Source organism: Epinephelus moara, chromosome 11 (genome assembly GCF_006386435.1).
Source record: "Epinephelus moara isolate mb chromosome 11, YSFRI_EMoa_1.0, whole genome shotgun sequence".
Lineage (NCBI taxonomy): Eukaryota > Metazoa > Chordata > Actinopteri > Perciformes > Serranidae > Epinephelus > Epinephelus moara.
Genome location: NC_065516.1, coordinates 35686071 through 35708480, shown reverse-complemented (window position 1 = coordinate 35708480; position 22410 = coordinate 35686071). Strand labels below are relative to the sequence as shown.

The following is a 22410-nucleotide window of genomic DNA, read 5'->3' as shown; positions in this document are numbered from 1 at the left end:
AGGGGGCCCCTCCATTATTGACCCCATCAAACAAAATGGGGGCGCTAGAGAGCTCATTTCTTATCTAGGCCTAACCGCCATATGGATTTTTACTAAACTTGGTAGATATGTAGAACAGGACGCCTCAAGGTGACTGGAGAAATTTAACTCTAATTGGCAACTGGGTGGCGCTATAACAACAGAAAAATGCTTAAAAACTCTACTGTATGGGCTTAAGACCTTGCAGTTGGCGCTCTTTTCTACACTGTAGTGACAACATAAACAAATGTGTACATGATGATGCAAGAACAACATCACAAAAGTGAAAGCTGAGCTGAGGGGCGAAGGGAAGGCAAGGCAATTGTACTCGGACAAGGTACGAAGCAATCACACGTATTATGAAAACACCCCTAGAATGATTATTCTGCTGCCAACTCTCTAGAAGAAAGCCACCTGAAAAGGTCTTGTTATGAAAAACCACAGTCCGCCCTGGAAACTGAATGCTACAGATGGTTTAACCAGGTTGTGTTAATTACAACTAAGATATCATATCTCAAAATGTGCTCTATGAAACAGTCGAGCAGACCGTTAAAGGACTCACCTTTCATTATTAACTGTGCTCATTACAGATGTCACATAATAAATGTAGTAAAAGACAGCGTCACACACCACACATGAATAGGAGACAGATGTAGAACACTGCTGGTGACTTCCCGGCTTCCTTTTCTTTCTTTGGAGCATTTTGTGGCTGCATCAGATCTGACTTTGTTTTCTCCATTTTCCTGTCTGGGTGCATCCGTAAGTCGATACAAGGCTCCACTAAATGGGTAACTGTGAAAGTCAGCTAGTCAGCTCCTTGGTGAGGTCTGAGGTCTAATAGAAGGCAGAGTTAAAGACAGTTAAGGAGTGTTCTGGAGCTTCACTTACTGATTTTTGGAAAGGCTCTGTAATGTAGAAGACGTCCCCCACAGAGGGGAATACTGACGTGTCTGAGTGAAAAATAATAATATATTTATAGCTGGGTATTTTTTGAGTGACTTCCATAGTCTGTGTAGCATGTTGTGACAGAGGCCGAGCTCCGTATGGATCGATGTATATTACTGAAGTTGTTAAACTCTATTGGAAGGATGAATTGTCCAACCAGTCACTGGTTTCTGTATTCATCCTTTTTTTCCCAACATTACCAGTGAGATCTTTTAGGAACTTACTGATCAAAAGGCTGGATGAAGTGGAATAAGTGTGGGGATCATGTTGGCCTTGCCCGCCCAAGGTTTCTGCATAAACTAGGCGTTAAGTGTTACTATTAGAAATGTCCCAAGCCAATCCTAAGGATCACTATCGGGGCTGATACACAACTGTAATGGCTTCAGGTAAGATAAACTGATCACATGCAGATCCTTTCTTTATGCGTGGTCTGTAACCAGATTAATTATACTAACTACACTACTTTAGTCCTGCCCAACGCATTCTAATCCACACTCGTCAAATCGCCGCTTTAATCAGTGGACTTTCATGGCTAAATATGATGCGCTAGGTAACCTTGTGCATTTCTCGTTGACGATCTGAGAGATGGTGTCAATTTACGCTCGTTACATGCACTGGGTCTCTTTCATGAAACATGAGCCGGACGAATTTGTATGTAAACTTTTCAGAAAAGGAAATGGACGTGATTTTCCGCATTCGTCAATATGTTAGTAGCTCCGATCTTTTCGTAGGTGCTAACAAAATCTACACCTGCTTCTGACTGCTCGTAGCGCTCGCGTAAATAAGGATTGCACACAAATATTGCTTGTCATTATTAGAAATCACAGTTTGAATTTGCATTGTTCTGTTATGTTCACGACACGCAGATGCCTTTGACAAACAACATGACAAAAAATGAGAAATATAACACATTAAAATAAATTAGCTGATCATCAGATTTAAGCTTCAGATTAGGTTTCTTAAAAATGTAAATGAGTTATTTAAAGCGACTCAATACAGGTGTTTTCTACATTTTTGACATCCTGTTCCCACTTGATTCATCACTGTACCTTCTGAGTTTGCTCATGATTGCTCCAAGTACCCAGGCACCTACCCATGGGGGTGATGGTGATGGCCAAATGAAGCCTCATTTTCTTTATTTTCTGAGCCCACTAGATGGCGCTCATGGTTTAAAGAGAGAGGCTCAAAGAATGGCAATTTAGTGCGCTTTTAAACTTTTCTTGAACAAAAAGCGCCATCTAGTGGGCTCAGAAAATAAACAAAATGCTTCATGAGGCTTCATTTGGCCATCACTAGTGGTGGTGTGTCTTCCTCAACCTCTGGAGTTTGAGGGTTCTGTGCAGTATCTTAGCTGTTCCTAGGACTGCACTCTTGTAGACAGAGACCTCAGATGTTGTACCTGGAATCTGCTGGAGCCACTCTCCCAGTTTGAGGGTCACAGCTCCAAGTGCTCCGATTACCACTGCCTTTACTCCCCACATCTTTTCTAGCTTCTCTTTCAGCCCTTGGTATTTTTCAAGCTTCACTTCTTCCTTCTGCCTGATGTTGCTGTCACTCGGGATTGCTGCATCTATCACCACTGCCTCCATGGTCGCAGGTTGACAGGATGCACCTATCCATAGTAATTATCACCTCCTTATATGGTGGTCACTAGCCATTCATGGGTGGGGTTGTATGCTAAATGCTGACTAGCGACTAGCGTCGTTTTACGACTTACTGGCCTTCATGAGCAAACACACATGCCTACGATGAAATCCGAGTTTTCCATGGCTTAATGAATCCGTCGTAGTTTTTTAGTACCGAGGTTGTTATGCACATTTTTTGGAATAAACTTAAAACATTGGTAAAGCATCTTGTTTTTGTGCTTATTTCCTTAGGTAACAAAAACGTGGTTAGTTTAGAAAAACAAATCATGGTTTGGATCAACATTCACATGGGAAGCGAACAGTTGACTCCCAGCTCAAAGTCCAAGGTTTGTTGACCCATCCATCCACCTCCTGCTCGCCCTATAGGGACTCTCCATCTCTTCATTTCACATACAGTCGTTGCTGGTGGCGTTACAACCTGACGCCACCCGGCAGCATATCATATCCCCATGAAAGTTTCCTTGCTCGCTAACAGAGCTGCAGTATTTGACGAGTTGGGAATGAGACCTGGTGCCAGTACAGTTTTTCATGTGGGGTAATGAGGACAAAGTTGCTTTTAGGAATCAATGTTCCTGGGACGATGTAAAGCAAAGTCTTTGGATTGTCTGTTAACCCACCGTACAACCACTGCATGCAGTGCGTCCTCCAAAGCTGGTGAACAGTGTCAGCTAACAGGTTGAATTAGCTGACACATTCGTCAAGTTGTTTGGGCCACAGTTTGCCTGTTTTACCAAACCTCAGAATGACCTCTGACCCACTGGCCCTGGCCTATAAGCCAGTGCGTGATCACGGCCTACCTTCAGACGCCATGTTGCCTGTTGGTATTTCCTCACTAAAGGAACGAATAACCTTCTCCGAAGCTTTTAAGTTAACACACATTGTATTTCTCCATCCACATAATAAAACTACAGAGAGTGAATCCCAGGCCTTTGGATGTTTGCTCTTGGCTTTGTCTTTAATCCTATTTTTCCTCTGATGCATTGGTGGTTTGCTGCTGCAGCCACAGCGGCTAATCTGGCTCTGACTAATCTGGCTAGCCTTGTTGTTTTAGTCTGTTTGCTAATTAATGATATGCTATTTACATTCCCCAGGCCACTGCCTTTTGTCTCAGTTTTCAGGTGCTATTACGCATCAGGAAACTCTGTGTGTGTGTGTTTGTGTGTGTGTGTGTGTGTGTGTGTGTGTGTGTGTGTGTGTGTGTGTGTCACAATCAATTCATCACTCATTCAGTGAATCTATCAATACTCTATCAGCCCTTTCCTGTAGTTTAGATGCTTTAATTAAACACTTACAGTGATGAATATAGAAAACAGGTATAAGAATTAACTGAGTTACTTTAATGTAATGACGACTTCATGTGAAACAAAGTGTTAGAGATGCTTCCAGCCCTTTTCCTGACAGCCTGGCAGTGTTTGTTTTTACCACTATGTGCAAAGCCTTGCTTCTCTTCTTCCTCTTTCCATAGTAAATGGTCTCCCGACATTTGCATCCCCCCCCTCTCAGTAATATAATCTCACTACTTTCTACTTTCTGTTATCACCCCGGAGCGTTCTATTTCAAACGTCGCTGAACACACAGCTGAAAGAGCACACAAGTGCCACATCTCTCATCAGAAAATCAAAAGAAAATCCTACACAAAAAGTGTGGTTTTATTGTTGCTGTCGGGACATCATGCTGTGCCCTCTAACTACACTTTATTACCTGTGAAATGAAAGAATTAATAGGGTGGTGATGACAGGTGTGGCCTAAAGAACGTCTGGACATTCCATCCAGCAGGGCCTAACTGTGGCATGCGAGATTCAGGTTTGTCAGAGCCCCACGTCGACGTCAGAAAATCATCTTTTCACTCACTCTCCCACTGTGAACAGATTAAAACAAGTGGCTTTATACTATGCCACATAGCCTGTGGGATACTAATTGAGGTGGGCTATGGATGTTACTGGTAAAACAGAGGAAAAACAGCTCAAAATGGCTCCACCGTGGATTGGAACAAAACACTGCTAAAGGAAGCTTTGTTGGGTTTTTATGTTTTTTTTCTGTTTGTACCAAGGCTATAGGGAAATAACTTTTCCTATTGTGTTCAGCAGCAGTACAAACAGGATGATTGCAGGAGGCAGGCAGAGCGCCATGGGGAGGAAGCTGCTGCTTTTCTACTTAGCATTAGCATTAAGAGCAAGGAAGAAAATGCAAAGAAAGCATCTCTTGAAACAGACACAGTCACAATAAGAAGAAACACAGTGTGTGTATGTGTGTGTGTGTGTGTGTGTGTGTGTGTGTGTCTGGGGACCCTGGGCAGCCTCTGCAGAGCACAGTGCGTCCACAATGAAGTAAACTCTTGCATTAAATAAGATGCAGCATGTTGCAGTAGGAATCCAACCTGTGACAGCATCGACAAAACGGACTCACTGCTCTGTTTGGAGGTGTAGGTATCCATGGCCCTGATCTGCTCTCAGTACAGCCAAAGCTTTATGCTACAACTACAACCCTAACACAGGAGGAAATACAACAGGTTTTCATTCCAAGTCATCACATATCGCTGCTTTCAACAGAAGCACGTGGGTAGGTTTAGAAAAACATTGTGGTTTGGCACTACATTTATATGAGAAGTGAACATTAAAGTCAAGGGTTTGTTGGACCCATTTGCCACCCCTCCCACCCACCCTATAGGGACTTTCCATCTCCTTATATTACAGCGTAATCGGCAGCATTTCGAACTGATGCAGTTCAATGGCGTATCATACTGTACCCCTAAGACAGGGGCCACCTGTCAAGGCATTGTACTGCTACAACAGGTGCTGTCTGGCCACCCAGCAAAGTGCAACACCACAAAGGTTCCGGTTACACATCGACATTGATACCAATCCAGCAAAAAAAAAAATCATAAGAATAAAGTGAAATAATAAGTGAATAAAAAGAATAACCTTTGTGACTGCTCATTTAATGCATTGATCAATTTTATGCTGATGACACTATTATCTATTTCGCTTCCTCATAGTAAAAGAACTACAGAATTCTTGCACTCTGCGTTAAAAGTTTACAAATCCAAACTCATATTTTCCAATGTCAAAGAGCTTCCAGGTAAACAAATTGTTGTATCAAACCTTGAAATTAAAATGAAGTGTCTTCTTCGGGAACAAATCCTGTTTTCTTCTTTCTAGCAAGGAAACACCTGGAAAAGGCAAATATGTTAGCTGCAATAGATTTTGTTGATCTGTTTTTTACAAACGCACCTGCCCATTGTCTTAAAGGCCCAGATTCAAACGTCCAAAAGCACATAATTGAAACCACAAAATATCTCCATACAAAATATAACATACGTTTTTCCAAACAACTTTTTATGTCGGGGCTTCAGGACACTTGGATCACTACGGACAAGCAGTATGGAGATATTTTGTGGTTTTGTGTTTTTTTTTGTGGTGCTCTTGAACGTTTTAATCTGGGGCGCCGTCAGCCATTAGGTGTGCAGTTGTGTTGCTACCTCCTCTCCCCTCGGATTTCCGCAAATGTTGTGAGGACTCTAAAACTTCACCTGAGCCTCCCTCGGCATATGGCTGAATTTTCATTTTTGGGTGCACTATCCCTTTAAGGCCCTGACACACAAAACCAACTTCAGAGAATTAGCGGTAACGAAGACCCCCTGCTGCATCACCTGATGTTGCTGTGTTTTGGACACAAAAGTTGCACACAAACACACTGAAAACTACAGCAGACGGTTAACCACCACGTATGTTCTATGACAGCGCTAGTCTGTAATGCTCATTCATAAAGGGAAACCAGAACACCATATCGACGCTAGTTAGCCAGTTAGCACATTAACAACACAAGAAAGAACAGAGCATATTTACCATGCGCCAGTGAACAATAACACAAGCCATCAGGAAATGCTTTACCTATTGATTTACTGATATACAACTGTTCTGAGGCTGGTTCCTCCATACTCATGTAGATAATTCATAGAAATCAAAATCAATATGGCCTACATTCTTACAGTGTTATGTAGATGCAGTACAGTGATTGTGTTAGCCTCTCTACTTGGAAAAATGTACAGAAGGCCAGAATGGGACCCCTGGTTAGTGCTTTTGCTTTGGATTATTACCCAGCCAACATTTGTGGGCAATTGGCATAGGGCCATGATGGAACCTGTGAACAATCCCATTCAGGGCCAATATTGCAGCCAATTTACTACCCACATGGGCCCCACATACAAATCTTGACTGAGTATTTAGTATCTTTAGAAAAAGCACTGGTGGCATGGTGGTGCTGTGGTTAGCATTGTTGCCTCACAGCATGAGGGTTCTTGGTGTTGAGTTTGCATGTTCTCCCTGTGTCAGCGTGGGTTTCCTCCAGGTGCTCTGACATGTTCTCCCTGTGTCAGCGTGGGTTTCCTCCAGGTGCTCCAGCTTCCTCCCACAGTCCAAAGACATGCAGGTTCTAAATTGTCCATAAGTGTGAATGAGAGTGCAAATGGTTGTCTGTCTCTATGTGTCAGCCCTGTGATAGTCTGGTGTCCTGTCCAGGGTTTACCCCGCCTCTTGCCCAATGTCAGCTTGGATAGGCTACAGCCCGCTGCAACTCCTATCTGGATAAGCGGTTATAAAAAATGAATGAATAAGAAAAAGTAATGTCTTGTTGCATAAGGTTGTAAATCAGATTTGCTTACTCATCAAATAGAGGTGTGCCTCAAGGTTCCACTTCAGGACCACTTCTGTTTTCTGTTTTTATTATTGATCTCTTGGGTAGAACTAACCAGCTACTTTCAGCAAAATAGTGCTCACCCTCTCCCTCAGCTGAGAGTTGGGTAGGATGGGTATCGTGCCTATTTGTCCATGGTAATCATCATATGAGATTGGTAATGGCTATCATTGCTGTTCAAACTGCAAAAGAAAACAAATGTAGCTGACACTTGAACCAGTGAGTGAACCAGCATGTTTGCAGTCACTAATAAAGAGGAAGTCAAGGCTTTTGATTGCTGCATCAGATTCACTCTTATATCAACATGAATGTGCAGAATATATTTTGTCCATTGAAACATTGTTGCAGTGGATCAAGTTTCTGGTTTGAATAATTCCAGTCTGGGCTGGTTGACACACTGGCAGACTTTTGTCCAAAGAGAAACACGCCTGCCAATGCGCCTACAAGAGAGGATGTTCTCGTATGGTAGAATACCAGTTTAGTTGTTTAGCTGTTGTTAATTTGTAGGATACAAAGTTTTAAGTGGAGACAGAGTGCCATTGAGCTGAATTAACTCTGGAGAACAGCAGCCACGCTTATTGAATAAAGTGACTTAACATTTTTACATAGTTGGTGGCAGCCCCCCCAGCTCAAATCATCTTCCAACATGTGTATGTGTGTCTGTGTGTGTTGCTCTGCCAGCCACCATGGAGTGGAGAAGCTGCTGATTGCTGTTCAGTGTTAAGCTAATGCTAGCCTACAGCTTCACCCCGTCTTTAAAGCTGAGTGGGGCCACTGCTGATTGTAATGGAGGAGTCCAGCTCTCAGCACTCTGTTGGCACGAGTGGATCACAGCTGATTGCTTTTCAGCACGGGAGTAATAGTTTACTGGAGAGAGAGGAGGGGAGAAGGAGTTAGTTTAAATAGTGGTTGATCAAGATTATCTAAGTACTGTTTCAAAGGGATTAAACACTCAGACAAGACTTTTGCCTAAATATGCAGGAAACTTGATTTGGGAACAATATGTAGGACGCATGTGGCGTGTGAAGCTTTTATTGCATTAGTTGTCAGTTTTACTTAAAAAAGTACAGACACCATATCCTGATGGCAGTAAACAAGGGAGGAGTCTTGAGTACTTGTAAGGAGGCAGTTTGGGGTGGTGGATGGGTTACAAACCCATCCCACCCATGGGTTACAAACCCATCCACCTGACTTTCGACAGGGATTTTCCCCTGAAGTCTCGTGTGAACTTTGAGTTATTTTAAGGTTCAGCCTCACTATGCTTCTTTTCCTAAAGCTAACCTCAGTAACTTTACTACAGATTGACTATCTGGTGACCTGGTAAGGTAAGAACAAGTTAGAGCTACAAACCCTAAAGACAGTGGAGATGGTTGTGGATTTTAGGAAGACTGCAGGCCCACTCACCCCCATCTCATCTTCCTGGGCACCATTTATCACCCAGACTCCATCAGCTCCATCGCCAAGAAGGCACAGAAGAGGATGTACTTCCTGTGGCAGCTGAAGAAGTCCAACCTGCCAAAGTCATTAATGGGGCACTTCTACACTTCTATACACACAAAGTAAATTCCTTGTATGTGAAAACCTACTTGACAGTTGCCTACATTCCGATCTACCCAAGTGTGTATAGCTTTCACAAGTCTAACCTGGCAACTGACCTCCTGACACATCCAGACCAACAAGAGCCACAGATAGACGAGCCCGGTCTCACTCTGAAGTCGTCAAAATCTGATGCTTGGGCAGTGACTTGCAGCGTCAGACACCAACAAACAAAAGGCATCCTTTAATGTTGGCATGATACACGGCAGGCTGCTGTTATAGTTTAACGGCACCCGGCAGCATCAGGGGAAAACCGGGGCAAGACAAGGACGAAAGTTAAGAAGAGACACAGACTTTTTTCCTAAACCCAACCATGTGTGTTTGTTGTTGAAGGAAAGAAAAGTCAATTTGTGGTGTTGTACTGACGTAGTGCGTTTATTTTGAAAGAGACTGTATGTAAACGTTAAAATTTCCTGTGAAAATGGAAGTGTATCTTGAAAGAAGAGAACTTGACACAGTGTCCCAGAACGTCAACGCACCCAGGGTTAGTGATGGCCAAATGAAGCCTCATGAAGCATTTTCTTTATTTTCTGAGTCCACTAGATGGCGCTTTTTGTTCAACAAAAGGTTGAAAGCACACTGAATTGCCATTCTTTGAGGCTCTCTCTTTAAATTATGAGCACCATCTAGTGGGCTCAGAAAATAAAGAAAATGCTTCATGAGGCTTCATTTGGCCATCACTACCCAGGGTACCTTACACGTCGTATGTGGACGTGGAAAGAAACGCCAATATGTGACGAGGTCGGAGTGAGAATGTGTTTGACAAAGGGAAGCCAGAGAGTATTGAGAGATAGACTGACAGTGTTGGTTCAGGTGTTTTCATGGGAATCGTAGAAGAAGCCTGATGATACGTCCTGGCAGGGCCTTCCCAATCATCCCCACCAAACAGAGAGCGTGCCAGGACTGACGTCAAAACCCGGAAGTTTAGCATCGCGCTGGTTCCCGGCAGAGAAAGTGAATGTGATTTTTGCATTGCGTTTTGGATTCTGTCAGAAAATAAGCTCTGTGGCTAACACAAGTTTATGATACTTACAGGTTTTGTTCAGCGAGATAATCTTCACATATGAACACCTTTCATACCGCATTTGAAGCTTAAATGCGATCGGCAGAAGTAAAAAGCTAACGTTAGGCTTTAACGGACTACATGACTACTCCACGGTCGCATGACTCTTGACGTCACCGCCACTAAGCTTTCAATTGATTTCGGCCGCTTTATTTTAAAAACGTATAATGGGGAAATCGGACTGTTTAAGCTAAATAAGAAGCTGTAATGGCGGACTGCCAGCACTCTCGCCTGTTCGGGGGTGATGACGTTTAATGTACCCGACAGGGTTTGTAGTCGTATTGAGCAACTTGTTAGCAACCGCCTTTTTTACGACAGCAACCGCCTTTTTTACGACACGTAAAAGCTTCAAAATTCACAAGTAGGGTATTTACTGACGTGATTTATGTCGTAGAACAAAACCTGAAACTCGCTTAAGCTTTTGTTAACCACAGACCTTATTTGAGGCATTTTACCAAAATGCCATTCAAAAAACGTATTGACTTTTAGACGAGAGAACCGGAAGTGCTAAAAGCGCTAACGGAGTTCAGGGTTTACTGGCACACTCTATTATGAGCTACACTATGCTGTGCACTTCAAAGCCTCCCCATCCCCACCATCCGTCACTCCGTGCCAGTGCACATTTACACATTCAAAGTCTGAACAGTAAATCATGCAGGTTTATGGGTTTATTTGTCTCATTATGTTGCTGTGTCCACCTACTGTATTACGGCAAGACAAAAGATCCTCCCTTTTTAATGCCATGCAGTCAGACATTTGTATTTCTGTAACTGCCAATCTCCTCTCTCTTTCCATTCTCCATCAGAACCTCTTGCTGCAGAGTGGTTTGGCCTTGAACCTGTGGGCTAAAAGCTCCACAAAGCTCCACTCCACTGTTGCCAGGAGAGTGGAGAGGAAAAGAGCCACTGGAGGAGAAATAAAGATAAAATCAGTCCGTTTTCACAACTCTCCGTCCAAACCAAATCTCCAGCATCTGAAAACAGAACAAAATCAATACGGCAGACTGTTGCTAACTAGAGACATCGACAATATCTGGTCTGTTATCATTTTCTAAAGGATATTCACTGACAAATGTTAATATTATTTTCAATTCCACACAAACACAACTGCATTGCATGTAAGTGTCATAAAAGAGAATTACAGCCAAACCAACCACGGCCCATATGAGGGATACTTTGGTCCTTATTTCCATAGTGGTGTGGTGTGATGGTCTGTGCAAAGATGAATTGGCCTGTTGAAATTTGGCAGTTTAACTGAGGTTTATCTCTCACAATTCAGTACTGAAATACTTCCCATTATACATCCTAAAAAACTTCCAGGAAGTCAAAGGTAAATGGTTTTAAAGGCTGACCAGATGCTAAAAATCTGTGCAGCAGTTTATAATACTGTGGGAACGGATTTCACAACTCTGGAATGTTGTCACTGCATCATCATTTTATCTTGTCACCACAATTGAGAGGTAAACAGTAGAAACACAGCATTCACATCACAAAGTAATTAACCAGGAATGTTCCATTGCACATTTTTGGAATAAGTTGGCATCGTTGGCAGCCTCCACAAAGTGGCCCCATTCAAAGGCATGTGTGGGCTGTTTTTTTTTTTCCTCCTTACGCAGGAGTGTTGTCTTTCAGAATGTGGACGAACACCGCCGCATCAGGACTGATGCACCTTGCCCGTGTGTGTGTGCCAGCTCAAATTGTGTAGGTTCTACCAGGAAACGTGTCTTTGTTCACGCTGTAGTGTCTGATGGATGTGACAGTGGAGATTTACTTTATAATCGTAGTGTCTGAGATCATTTGAACAGCACGACTGGTGTAAAATTGAAGTCACGTTATTAAACATTCTAAATCAAGAGTGGTGATGATAGAAGGAGCTTTATATTGTAGTTAATGCTGAATCGATCAGTCTATGTCATATCCATCATATCAGAGGGAGGCGACAGTGACTGGGGTTAGTGACTGAGTGCCTCATCTGAATACACACACACACACACACACACACACACACAAACCCAGAGTGTAACAGCATGCTGACAACAGAGTTATCTGCGGAGGCCAGGCAGCGGCAGCAGCAGAGAGCTGCTTCTATCTGCACAGGGAAGCCTGGTGGCTCAGTTGGCAGCTGGTTGCTGCTCTCCGACTCTCCTTAAAGGCAGCTGACACTCTTGTGTGTTTGATGTCGACCAAAAACAAGATGCAGGTGTTTTTAGAGGAAAAACGATATTCTCTCTGCTGACTTCTCTCACTTTCATTCTTAATTTGGAGCCTGTATTTCTCTGGGGAGAGTCCTGCGAGGCTGCTTCACATTTATATTCAGCTGATATTGTTGACATAGTGAGTCTACAGTATAAAATATTCTAATTTTGAAGAGTGTGTGTTGTTTTAGTGGAGAAGGCTTCCTGAAGTTTGGCTGAGGAGGTTTCACTTTGGTTCGGACTCACTGCAGGTTATCTGATACTTGTCTCTGTATTATCAGACATCAACAAAGGTCCAAAGGCAAGAACACAAAAATGCCAGAAGCACAACAGTCACTGACACTGAAAGTGTGAGGAACCGATTGTTTTTGTAGAGATTATTGTTCTACTGCACAATCACAGTTTTGAGGGGCTTTGGGGCTCGAACATTCACTACATTTGGCAGACACGTTACAACTGGCACTAATCGCAAGTTCTGCAGTGACTGGGCTCAGATGTGGGACACGGCCGAAGGTGGGATTGGCGGCTTTGTGGTTGATACCATGCCAATCTTACAAAGGAGGACCACACTTGTTTGTTTTGCTATGGAAGCTAACGTTAGCTAATGTGCTAAAAAGTTAGCGTTGCAGAGAAATCCAATATTCCTCTTAATCCCTCCCCAGTTTCTGATGAGGTGGACATGATAACCCTTAATACACATAACCTTATTCATCCCTACAACAGGAAATACTTTTTCCCTAACCTGATATGAAGTGTGCGCTGCACATGTGAGCATTTTTGATGATGGCCTCCGTCCAGTCCTTTGGTCTTATCACATTTAACCATAGTTGTCTTTGTTTTTGTTGACGGGCAGTGGCGGCTGGTTTTGAGCCATGACTCCTTCTATTCTGGCTCCCAATAACACAACAAGACAAACACATTTTAACACTCCTATGGAGCCTACAGCCCTGTGGGGGAGAGGCAGCTGCACCTCCAGCTGATAACATGACGTCATCATGATGTCGGCCCTAAGAAGGGTTTATTGTCTATTGAGCAAACAAGCAACTTGTGAACTGCAGTGAATCCAGTCTTGGATCATCTCTAAGATGCCAAGGATGTTTCAAAACCAGTTTTCAATCACTGCAGGAGTTTTTATCCACACAATGCACAATGCCTGGTCCCACAATACCATCACCACCCCGCACACACACACACACACACACACACACACACACACATACACACACACACAGTGTGGTTTAGCGGTACTTAAACAGCATAGCCCTCAGCCCTCTTCTCTCCTAAGTGCTGACTAGAAGCTCCAGCAATGATAGTTGAGTCTCAGTGTATTGATTGTACCTAACAGATTTATCCGCATGCAGAGGGCGTGAAAAAGTGCAATCACATGCATTTGTACATGCACTCACATGTGCGCGCACACACACACACACACACACACACACACACACACATACAGACAAGCAACAGCACAACAGGCACTGCAGTGAAGCTCAGAATGGGTTGTGCTGTAACCCTGGAGCGATGGCCTACTTGTTGTCCAGGTCAGGACAGATCCCACCCAGGTCGGGAGCATCAGTTACAGAAAGCTCTCTGCTGGATGAAACGCTGAACAGTGTTGAAATACTGAAATACAGAAAAATCCACGCTGCACAGTCGCACATAAGATGAGACCACTGACAGTATTAATTACCCAAATTAAAGGAATAAAACTGACGCGTGGCACAAGATGTCTTCCTTTCTGTAATCTTTTTTTGTAAAACTGGTGAAAGCCACTGGTCCACCACTGGTCTTATACCTGCAAAGTGCAGTGCTCAGTGCGGATCACACGCTGGTTCATATTAACATGAACCCTTTTTTCCATTATTGTTAAAAATTATGTTATTAAACACTGAAACGAACAAGAAAGACGTTACTGTTAAAATTAAAATAAGTAAAAGTGAAGATATTTGTCAGTGCAGGGTGAGAGAGGTAACAGGTACAGATTTCTTTTCCAGTTTTGGAGGCATCTGTGGAAGATTTTACGAACAGATTTTTCAGACAACTGGTGCACCTCGACTAAGCAGGCAGGAGGCAGAATGTCAGCTGGATGTGCTCAGTCTGGAGCTCACAGTGCTCGGTGTGCACGGTTTGTCTCACAGCCCAGTGAACAATCAATGTAGTTACACACGTGAAACAAAACAGAAGCCAAAACAACTGAGGTCACAGTAGCTACGCTGCCCAAAGACAACTGCACTGATTAAAACTGAGCACGTCTCTACTGGCATCAGTGCAGTAGGGTAAAGACGCAGTGGCAGATTTTAGTAGGCTATCAATGTCCACAAGAAAAGTGACGTTACAAAAAAATCAAGGCACACTGCTTCGTCAAGGTGCAGACTAAACATCTGAAGCCAGTCTAGCAACTATGTGAAGCTGAATTTCGGACACTAACTGCATAAAAGTAAATCTGTGAGTACATTTGCACAGAAAAAAACGTGGTACTAAAAACCAATAAACGCTGTGGGACACTTGGATTTGATTGTAGGCAAGTGTTTTATTTCGTCCTGTTTGTGGTGTGACAGCGACAGGTTTCCTTAACTCCTCTGACTGATGTTTTTTATCTGAATACGCACGTCTGTTTTCCTTGTTATTGGCGTCTCTGCTGGACAGAGCCGTGATCTGTTTGGAGACTAATAACAAGAAAAATGAACCTACAAATGTAGATGAAAATAATATATGTAAGCATGTTTTTTTTTAAATGGTGGAAGGTTCAGTCAAAGGTGGAACATCAAAGACATGATGGGTTATAGTGTGATTTCCAGTGCCCGCCCAATTGACTCCTTGAACGCTGTCACTGTCGGCATGACCTTTTCCTCTTTTAGATTTTCCTTGATTAGCACTAAAGACAAAGTACAGCTGAGGCTGATGGGCTGATGTCATTAGTGCTGCAGGTATTTGATCATAAACCAAAGCATGGGTGAATTAAAATGTTGACCTGGCACGGGGGCAGGCAACCTCTGGCTCCTCAGCCCCTCTCCAGTGGCTCCTTGTGGCTTTAACAAAAAATGATATGAAAATGAGTAACACTTTGTTTAAACATTTTAATTTTCATTTATCATTGTTGTAGGCCTTTAGAAATTATTACATCCTCCAGCTGTAAGAAAGTAAAACCTATGAACCAAATTAAAAAGTTATAACATTTTGTAAACTAAAATGTGCTCTGTGCCGGCGACAGCTGTGGCCAAAGGCATTACGTCTCAGGTAGTCCGTACGTACGTCCCATCCTTGTGAACACGATGCCTCAAGAATGCCTCAAGGAAATTTCTTCAAATTCGGCACAAATGTCCACTTGGACTTAATGATGAATTGGTTTTTGGTGGTCATAGGTCAAAGGTCACTGTGACCTTGTCTGTCTCATTCTCGTGAACGCGAATTTAGCACAAATGTTCACTTGGACTTTAGGATGAACTGATTGGATTTCAGTGGCCAAAGGTCAAGGTCAGTGTGACCTTGCATCTGTCTCATTCTGGTGGCCCTGATATCTCAAGAACACCTTAAGGAAATTTCTTCAAATTCGGCACAAATGTCCACGTGGACTTAATGATGAATTGGTTTTTGGTGGTCATAGGTCAAAGGTCACTGTGACCTTGTCTGTCTCATTCTTGTGAATACAATATCTCAAGAACGCCATGAGGGAATGTCTTCAAATTTGGCAAAAACATCCACTCAGACTCGAGGATGAACTGACTAGCTTTTGGTGGTCAAGGGTCAAAGGTCAAGGTCACTGTGACCTTGTTTGTCTCATTCTTGTGAATGCGAATTTAGCACAAATGTTCACTTGGACTTTAGGATGAACTGATTGGATTTCAGTGGCCAAAGGTCAAGGTCAGTGTGACCTTGCATCTGTCTCATTCTGGTGAACCTGATATCTCAAGAACACCTTAATGGAATTTCTTTAAATTTGACACAAACGTTCACTTGGACTGAAGAATAAACTGATGAGACTTTTGTGGTTGAAGGTCAAAGATCAGTGTGACCACACCAAATGTTTTTAGCCGTAACTCAAGAATTCATGCGTTAATTCTGACAAAACTTCACACAAATGTCCAACAGGATAAAATCATGAAGTGATGACATTTTATATCCAAAAGGTCAAAGGTCAGCTTGACTGTGACATCATCATGTTTTAACGTCATATCTCAGGAACAGAAGGGGAGACATTTGGTCAGATACTGAATTGGTGACTCTAATCTTGAAACTGTGCTGATTGTATAGATCTTCTGTGTGTGAAGCATCCATGTTTTCACTGACATGGATGGAGACTGTCAGAGACACTGGACTGGTGGGCGGAGTCATACAACCGCAGGGCAGTAATTCTAGTTGTAAAATAGTCTTACAAATAATTTAAGCTTGAATGATTTTTTCCATTTAAGCCTTGTTTGTGTCTGTGGATCCATTTTCAATATTTACTAGAAGAAAAGCTGTATAATGAATATTTTTGTCAGCCTGGTCTCTGCACAAAAAACAAAAATCATAATTAATTGCAATGTCACAAAATTACTGAGAGTAAAATGTGGTTCTCCGATTTGTTTAGATCAAAGCATTTAATGATATTAATGATGAAAACCTTGTTTATTTTGTTTGTTCAGGATAAACATGATTTGTTCCATCATGTCTTCGTTCTAATTGATTTTCAAATGACATTTTATCACAAAAACTTGTGGTATTTTTATTGATAAATCTGAACTAGCAGTGGTAAATGGCAAATATCTCTGCTGTCTGTATTGCTTGTTATGGCTTTATTGTTTCAAGTAATGTTTTGGTCCGTCAGAACATTTGAGTGAATAAAAAAAATATGAACACCACATAAGGCTAATGTGTTTATAAGGAAGCACAAATAGGAGTAGAGGATGAATGCTGAATAATAAAACCTATTCTCCTCTCTGATTTGGTGCAGAGAGGTTATGTATGAGCATTGCCTTCTTAGATTTTATTTTGCCTCCGTGTTTTAGAACGAAACACAGTCTGAAAGAACACACTGACACACTGCCCTTCCCCGTCAAAAGCTCCTTTTGTCTCCCTGGCTGTTTCTGTGAAAGGACGACAAAAAGAGTTAGGGTGCAAGAGTGAATAAATACACTCAAAAGCGAATCTTGTCTGGAATGCGTTGAACAGTTTAATAGTATTTTAAAACTGTAATTCAGAGCAGTAGTCAGGGTCAAGGCTCGCTTCTAAAGCAGAGGCAGAGTGAAAAAAGTTTTCTTTTTAAGTGACAAATTTTAATTTCTATCACAGCCGCATTTCAAGGAACTGACTTTTTTGATTTCACTTTCATTAGGTGCATAAATTAGAACAGCACTTGAGTTTTAATTTTTCTGTCTCGGCTTGCCTTGTTTTTAACCTGCCTGATAATAATATCCCGCAGCTGCAGGCATCAGATTTGTCAATCAAACCGAGGCTCTCTGCCAGCGACGGGAGACTTTACTTGGACAAGAAAATGAAAAAGATGTGGCCATTTTTTTTAGACCTGCTTAACTCAGTGACGCCGTGTTTTCTGTGTGGAACATATCTTTGGGGAGGCAGATCATTTTGTCATTAGGAGGCTCTAATCGAAGGCTTGTGTTTCGGCTGTTACAATATTGTGGAATTACTTCCTCACTTGTCCGTGCAGCAGCAGGATCAGAAGTGAAAATAAACAAGTGACACTATTTCTCAACCAAAGGTGGGAATGGATAACCAACATCACTCCCCAAATAACTGTGGAAATGGATGAGTGACACCATTCCCCAAACAAGACTGAAACGACACCCAAAGCTACTCTGGGTCAAAGCCATAGGTTTATTATTGTCCCACAGTCCTGCTGAGCATTTTGATTTCAAATCTTTTTCTTCTAGATGAAGCTGTTTTAAAGCCAGTAAAAAATGTAGAAATAAAACTGGAAATGAACAGATCATCTTTCCAGGACAAGCAGAAAGCAACAAACAAAACAGGAAGCTACTTACAAAAACATTACCTCATGCTTTGCGGTGCTACTAGTGGTCAAAAACAGGCTAACCTTTAAGGAAAGATCATGGACCTTCAATAATTATTCTAAAGTCAACACTGACTTGAAGCACGGAGCACGGCGTGTTGTGTTCTCTAAAATAATAAGCCTCAACCAAAGTGATTAGCAGCCTAAACTTAACCGCAGCCCTTGGTAAAGAAGGTCTGCTAACAGTTCTGGTTAGGAAGTGATTACAGAACTGTACGTCTTTTCTATCAAGTTGTGCATGGCTATGGTCCACAGCACCTCTTCAGCCTCAACGTGACCTAATGTTGGAAAGCACAGTGTAGATGCCCAGACGTTAAGTCATGTAGTGTGGATGACCTGATGTGACATCAGCCAGATGACCGGACATGACTGACCAGATTTGGGTTCGTGAGGAGAAGCAGTTGTTTCCAGAGCTGGTTATCTGAATAACAGGAAACAGCAGCTTAAGTGACGGGAAACATATTTTAGTGTGTGTATGGGAAAACTTGTAGGTGAGTCAACTGATACTTGTCATGATGTATCAATTCTTTGGCTTCTCACAAGTAAACCCTCAGATGTACAGTCCTATGTGTTTTGAGTCTCTTTATTCCACAACAAAATTGGTGACGAGGATCGGATTGGTTGTGGAGACGACATCCAGCTTGCTGCATCTCTTCACTCTGCACGAAGAGCACATTGTGGCCACATAAAAAAAGGTAGGAGATCTTTTGATGTTAAATTGTTTATGTGACCTCACCAGAGTTTGGGGAGATGAAGTGACTGATGTCAAGAATTCTCCAAAAAACACTGGATATTCAATTTTGATTGGAATGAAAACCAGGTCGATAACATTTTAACCATTTGAACTTCGCAATAGAAACGGTCCACCACTGCCTGCCTTCGTATTTTTACTTCTTGTGATGTCATCTCTCGGAATGCTTCATATCCCTAAAATCTGTACATTTGCTGAAAGATTATGTGGGTCAATAAAGTATAATAATTGATTATAAGAATTGAAATTGTGTTGTTAAAATAAACACAATATAAAAATCGGGCATGTTTTTACACAAAACATATTGTAGAAACATAAAGAAATATATATAAACGCTCCATAACTTATCTTAAATATGTACATTATTTAGTTTCTGAGATATGCTTATTTTTATGAGCAGATGTTTATCATTCATTCCTCTGGTGTCACTGCACGTTTTTTGCATTACATGTAATGTAGCGCAAAGATAGAGCGTACACCATGATGACACGGAAGGTGCCTAAGATCTCTGCTGCAAAAGGAATTCATTTTCTAGCTATTATGATTTTTATTTCAGGATTATGCAAACAACAATTACCTGCAGCCACCATGGGGAAACTTGGACCTCATGTTAGGTAAAGTAACGCAAGGTAACTATGTGATTACAGGGAAGACAGAAGCCTTAGCTTTCTGCTGCAAAAAGAATAAATGCTCTGTCTAGTATGGTTTTTATTTTAGATCGATACATATCCGGCATTATGCAAACAGTGATCAATACCAGCGTGATGATGGTGAAATACTATGTAAAAGAATAAATGCTCTCACTATTGTGGCTCTCATATTAAGTAAGTAAGTAAGTAAAATATATTTATATAGCACTTTTTGCAGACAAAGGTTGCAAAGGGCTTCACAAGGGCTATATGCAACAAGAGAGAAAACATAGTTCAAGTTCAAGATATCTTTATTGTCCCCGAGGGGCAATTTGTGGTGCAGCCAGCAGCAGAGCTATAGAAATAACAATGACAATTACAGTTCAAATAAGCAATCCACAAAATACAATAGAGAATAACAATAAATAGTAAAAAACATGAAAAAGGTAAAGTGCCCACAGTGCGTAACATACACCTTAAAATGGCTTAAAAATGACTAAAAATCATCCATTATTTAAAAGGCCAATGGCAGCTGGAACCCAGGACTTTTTAAATCTGCCTGTCCTACATCTGGGCATACAAAATCTGCATCCAGATGGGAGCAGTTTGAATTCTGATGCCAGGGGATGACTGGGGTCGGACAAGATTTGTTTTGCTTTCCTCGGGGACCTAGTTTTGTGTAAAAGAGTGATGTCTGTCAGTGGAGTACCAGCAATTTTACTGCACACTTTGACAATACCCTGAAGTCTGTTGCGGTTCTTCAAGCTGATTGACTCGAACCAACAGATAAAAGCAAATGTAAGAACAGATTCAGTAAAACAGGCATGAAACATTCTCATGAACCTAGTGTCTATGTTCAAGTTCCTGAGCTTGCGTAAAAAGTACATGCGCAACACAAGGACAAAGTGACCACGAGGGCCACTTTGTTAAAAATGCACAACTAGCAAACCAACTATTACAACACCAACAAAAACATCCATACCCTTTTTAAAGGGTAAAATTTCTCACCCTGAACCCTAATTTCATGATGTGTAGAAGTTAACACAGACATACGGGTCTTTTCTCCATACCTTATGACTAAATGTCGGTATTCTACGTCAAGGTGATGTTGGCATGAGACATCGGGAAGATATTGGATTTTGGTTACCTACCAACACAACTTAAACCCAACAAAATATCAACGTTATCTGTTGTCAGCATTCTTTGTCAGATTGACGACACTTTTAGACATCCTGACCTTGAATTTTTGCCATGCGACCATCCTAAATTCATCTAAATATCAGCATCTAATGTCGTTGGTGGCCAGCTGGATGAGGTCACCTGGTTGTTCCAAAAGTTACATGTAAAGTTGGCAGAACAACTGTTGGTTTTTGTGGACCGTGCCGATAGTTCAAATTAGTTTCTTTGCAGAACAAAGTTGGAGGAGACAAACCAGTAGGCCTACAGTACAAAACTGTAGCTATCCACTTCATCTTCTTCCCAAAGCGGTATTACCCACCCTAAGAACTTTACACTACTTTTAACCTTCTGAGAGAAAGTCACCAGTATTTGCGAGACCATAAAGGTTCCAAACCAGGAAACTGTACACGAGCAGTTTTAGGTCTTTGAACACAACTGTTGCTCATGACAGCACAAGCATTTTCACATTTGATTTCAAGGATGACATGAGTGTTTTTCCCCTTTCTGTCTGGTCCAGTGTGCTGATCCTGTCCATGTTATTCCCTTTACAGTTTCAGTCCAAACACTGAGCCTGCACCAAAGAGCCTCAATAAATCTTTAGTCAGGAGCATCCTATCCTTAACCTCACAATACAATCTGATCTCTTCGCTGCCATTGAGCAGCTTTTCATTTGCATGATCTTGCAGACTATTCTCATAATGTTGTGGATCATGTGTGGTGTATTCATTATTAATATTAATGTATCCATTAATGATGTCATCGTGTTGTGGGAGATGCTGCTGCTTTATTGCACATCAGCTGTGTACTGTTGATGTCAGTATTACAGTGAAGTCTCATTTTGCAGGTCACTGTGGTTAAGAGTGTCAGCCACTGTACTAAAATGTAAATGTAACAACAACTGAGGGCACGATGAAGGGCAGCTGCTGTGATTATGTAGAGGACAATGTGATTGTGCTGCAGCGTAGGAGGAGCAGGAAAGCAGAAGCCATTTGTCACTGAAAAAGCAGCCTGTACTTCATGATGTGTTCACAGATGTCAGGGCCATGCTGATCAAAACTTCATAAGGTCGTAGTAGTAGAGGTTATAGTATAGTAAGAACCTCCACTGTACCAACGATTCTTCAGACTGTTTTGCCCAGTTCAGACCAAAGATTTGTGACGCGATGAAACCATTTTAGAATGTTGCAGAGAAAAGTGTCAGTGGTGTGAACTGATGGTGTGATGGTGTCGCCTACAACTCAGCTGGTCAAATGGCCAGCGGCTGGTTTTAAAGCACGTCACCTGTTTCAACAGCCAATCAGCTTGTAGTGAAGTCAGCTGGTCAAGTCAAAATGACCGCAGACTGCACAGAAGCATAGTTCAATAAAATTCCCATGAATTCAGCAAGGTGAAACGTTACCTTGTGTGCAGTCTGAACCTACTAAGATATGACACTGGTGATTCATCATTTAACCATTTCAGATGTTCATGTTTCTTTGTATATCTTACTATAATGAGGAAAACTGTGTGTGTGTGTGTGTGTCTGTTCCATGTTTTTCTCCTCACTGACTTGGTCAATCCATGTGAAATTTGGCACAGTGGTAGAGGGTCATGGGAGGATGCCAATGAAGCAATATTACATCAGTTGGCCAAAGGGGGGCGCTATAGCAACCCATTGAAATGTCAAACTTTGAATGGGCATATCTCATGCC

General features: G+C 41.9%; 1 long non-coding RNA gene across 5 annotated transcripts in view; it reads left to right on the top strand.

The window, feature by feature from the left end:
- Window positions 1–22410, top strand: part of LOC126397384 (uncharacterized) — a 771111-nt gene that overhangs the window by 137870 nt on the left and 610831 nt on the right. For 2 of the 5 annotated variants that reach the window (XR_007570654.1, XR_007570651.1), the window contains exon 2: window positions 6957–7000. The exons of 2 other annotated variants lie outside the window; for them this stretch is intronic. This is a non-coding gene — a long non-coding RNA (uncharacterized LOC126397384). Of the gene's footprint in view, window positions 1–6956; window positions 7038–22410 lie in introns of all 5 variants that reach the window. One more of the 5 variants, XR_007570653.1, reaches the window with a different exon arrangement.